The sequence below is a fragment of the Sceloporus occidentalis genome, unplaced genomic scaffold, assembly GCF_023333645.1.
Source record: "Sceloporus occidentalis isolate IW3139 unplaced genomic scaffold, rSceOcc1.0.p SCAF_7, whole genome shotgun sequence".
Taxonomy (NCBI): domain Eukaryota; kingdom Metazoa; phylum Chordata; class Lepidosauria; order Squamata; family Phrynosomatidae; genus Sceloporus; species Sceloporus occidentalis.
In genome coordinates, this window is record NW_028316987.1 from 3,927,897 (window position 1) to 3,932,016 (window position 4,120).

The following is a 4,120-nucleotide window of genomic DNA, read 5'->3' on the forward strand; positions in this document are numbered from 1 at the left end:
ATTTTTAATCGATTCGGGAGCAACTAAATCTGTAGTAAATAAACAATATGCCCCTCTTAGTAAGGAATCAACTGCCATAATAGGAGCCATGGGCAGAAGACAAATACGCCCTATTCTGACCGACAGAAGTTGTAATTTATCCACCTATGAGGTTAAACACAAATTCATTTATATCCCTGAATGTCCAGTTTCTTTGATGGGAAGAGACCTACTTTGCAAAATGAGAGCACAATTAATGTTTGAGGATGATGGAAAATTAGAAGTAACTTTTAGAGGCCCGAAGGAGAAATCTGAGAATAGATTGATGTTGATTCTACCCCAAGAAGAGGAGTGGAGGTTGTTTGCTGCCTTGACAGAGAGAGTAGATTGGATGTCCTTTAATATACCTGGTATTTGGGCAGAGGACAATCCTCCGGGGATGGCCAAAGATGTACCACCGGTAATCATTCAACTTCGGGCATCAACAACTCCTGTTATAGTACCACAGTACCCTTTGTCTAGACAGGCTGTAAACGGCATACACATTCACCTTAAGAGACTAGAAAATTATGGAATAATTAGGCCATGCCAGTCGGCCTGGAACACCCCCTTATTGCCAGTAGAAAAAGAGGATGGAAGTTACAGGCCTGTGCAAGACTTAAGAGCAGTTAATAAAAGAGTTGAACCCCTGCACCCTGTGGTACCTAACCCTTACACCCTACTTAGTTTGGTATCTCCGGAGGCAAAGTGGTTTTCAGTATTAGATTTAAAGGATGCCTTTTTCTGCATTCGATTACACCCCCAGAGTATTCCCATTTTTGCATTTCAATGGGAACAGCCGGATACAGGCCAGAAACTGCATGTCAGTTGGACTCGTTTGCCACAAGGGTTTTGCAATTCCCCGACTATTTTTGGACAGGCACTCGCCCAGGATTTAGTTCCACTCACCCAAGCAGGAAACCCATATGGCATCCTCCAATACGTAGATGACATCTTGATAGCAACGACAACCCGAGAGTCATGTATAGAGGCCACAGAAAAGGTTTTGTTACACCTAGAATACAAAGGATATAAGGTTTCTAAGAAGAAAGCACAATTGATACAACAAGACGTCAGATACTTGGGCTTCATTCTCAAGGATGGTATGAGAAGGCTGGGAGTCGAGCGGAAGGAGGCTGTGTGTTCTATTCCAAGTCCAAGGACGCGGAAACAGGTGCGAGAGTTTCTGGGAGCAGCTGGATTCTGCCGGCTCTGGATTCCTAATTTTGCCGTCATGTCAAGGCCATTACATGAAGCCACCAGAGGAGGTAAAGAAGACCCCTTCGAATGGACAGAAGAAAGAGAACAGGCCTTTGTGAAATTAAAAAGGGCCCTTATGGAAGCCCCTGCCTTGGGACTACCCGATCTGACTAAGCCCTTTACTCTATATGTAGGAGAAAGGGAAGGTATTGCAGTTGGAGTTCTTACACAAGTCATTGGCAATTGGCCTAGACCAGTGGCATACTTTTCAAAACAAATGGGACCAGTAGTAAAAGGATGGCCTCCGTGCCTGCGAGCAGTAGCGGCTGCAGCCACTATGGCCGAAGAGGCTAATAAATTGACATTGGGACAACCAACAACCTTGAAAACACCCCATGCTGTTGTGACTCTGATGGAACATAGAGGACACCATTGGATGACAAATGCAAAATTACTAAAGTACAAAAGCATTTTGGTAGACAACCCAAGTATCAGTTTGGCTACATGCAACACTTTAAATCCTGCTACCTTGCTACCTATAGAGACAAAGGAAGAACAGGAACATGATTGCTTACAGGTGATGGAAGAAGTTTACTCAAGTAGACCAGACTTACGTGATACACCGAGGTCCAAAGTAGACGCAACCCTCTTCACAGATGGAAGCAGCTTTGTAGAAAATGGGATCCGATATGCAGGCTACGCTGTGGTCACTGAAGAAGGAGAAGTTTGGGAAGCTGAACCTCTACCAGCAGGGACTTCAGCCCAGAAGGCAGAATTGATTGCGTTATATCGAGCCCTAGAACTGTCAAAGGGAAAGAAGGTGAACATTTACACAGATTCAAAATATGCCTTCCTCACTTTACAAGCCCATGGAGCATTGTACAAGGAAAGAGGACTTTTAAATTCCGCAGGACAAATGATTAGAAATCGGGAAGAAATTTTAAGGCTATTGGAAGCAGTGTGGAAGCCTAAGACGGTATCTGTGATGCATTGCAGAGGTCATCAAACAGGAGATGGACTAATTGAAAAAGGAAACCGCTTAGCTGATCAAACAGCAAAGGAGGCAGCCAGGAATGGAAATACACAGATTCTTACTTTGAATACAGTCACTGAATTACCGAAAGAAATTATTTACACCCCAGAAGAAAAACAATGGGCTAGAATAGAGGGAGCAAAAAGATTAAATGGGCTTTTCATATTTCCAGGAAATAGAGTCTTTATACCTAGTTTCCTAGCTGAGGCTTTCATACAGAGGGTACACGAACAGACACACAGTGGTGCCATAGCTATGTTAGAATTATTAAATAGACAGTTTTACATAAATGGGGTTACAGCTATAGTTAGGAGAGTAACTATGAAGTGTCAGGTATGTGCCATGAACAACCCCCGTACTGGACTCCTCTTACCCCCAGGAGTACAATATGTGGGAAGGAGCCCTTGGGAAAACATTGTGGTGGATTTCACTGAAATGCCAAGGGTGGGAAAGTTTAAATACATGCTGGTGTCTGTATGCACTTATTCTGGTTGGGTCGATGCATGGCCCACAGCAAATGAAAAAGCTGAACAAGTATCTAAAATTCTGATGAGGGATGTTATCCCTAGAGGAGGGATACCCTTTACAATTGGAAGTGATAATGGGCCGGCCTTTGTACACAAAGTGATTCAAACACTGGCTGACCTTTTGGGAATAAAATGGAAATTGCACTGTGCATACCGCCCCCAATCATCAGGAGTTACTGAAAGGATGAATAGAACTCTGAAAGACATTTTGGGAAAATTGCATCAAGAAACGGAAATGAATTGGGTCCAATTGTTACCTATGGCTTTGTTAAAGATAAGATGTACACCCATTAAACATTTAAAATTGTCTCCATACGAGTTGGTGTTTGGACGACCACCTATGGTCAGTCCAATCACTACCTACAATTCCCAAAATCCAGGAGCTTTGGGAACAAAAGGATTGGCCAAAGAAGTTATAGCTCTTGGCTCAGTATTGGACAAACTGCACAAATATGTGAGCATTGTGAGGTATCCGTTCCCCTTTACTGCTCTACATTCTTTCTCTCCAGGGGATTCGGTGTGGCTAAAAGATTGGAAAATAACACCATTGGGACCAAAGTGGAAAGGACCGTACATTGTATTGTTGACAACGCCAACTGCAGTGAAATTGGCAGGTGTGAAGTCCTGGATCCACTACACACGCATAAAGAAAGACCACACCAGCTCCCCTGACAAGTGGATAGCACAACCAAACAAGGATAATCCGCTTAAGGTAAAACTTACCAGGAAAAGGGTTCCAGATGGAGGAGAGGGCAGCGTCGCAACAGGAGCCCCCTCTCCAGGGTCAGGAGACCAAGCTCCACCCTGAAGAACAGGAGGGACTGCTACCCGAGAGCAGTTCTGAAAGAAAGAAGGGACATTTGGTTAATAAAAACACAGAGACATTTGAAAGGGATTGTTTGGAAATAGAGATCCCTGACAACCCCTTTTCCTTAGACCCTTCAATTTGCCCTCTTAGCTCGCATTTGCGAGGTGTTACATTGAACCTTATGGGATACATGTTATTGTTAGGATGTATAGTGATGATGTTTATATTTCCCATGGGGTGTGATGGAGAATGGGGACAAAATAGGTTTCACCAAATGGTAAATAATATTTCCAAGGAATTTAATCAAAGCAGTTGCTGGATATGCTCCCATGGCCCTTCACACCATGGCCAGGGTTGGCCAATTACAGTTTCCGCAACTTTGAGCTTGACAGGATGGAATATGACCAGGGTATATTTAGGGGTTAGAGACCCTACAAAGAGAGGTAAACTCTTTGGCAGAGGTTTTAGTACAACATAAAATCGCATTAGACTATCTGTTAAGCCGAGAGGGAGGATTGTGTATGTGGCTGAATA

At 43.5% G+C, this 4,120-nt stretch overlaps 1 long non-coding RNA gene across 1 annotated transcript; it reads right to left on the reverse strand.

Moving 5' to 3' along the window:
* Positions 1-949: 949 nt before the first annotated feature.
* LOC149309047 (uncharacterized) lies at positions 950-3,614 on the reverse strand. The gene is made up of 3 exons (XR_016281878.1): positions 3,502-3,614; positions 1,833-2,020; positions 950-1,033 (listed from the first exon to the last, which is right to left on the reverse strand). It is a non-coding gene; the product is annotated as an uncharacterized LOC149309047 (long non-coding RNA).
* Between the last annotated feature and the right edge of the window lie 506 nt (positions 3,615-4,120).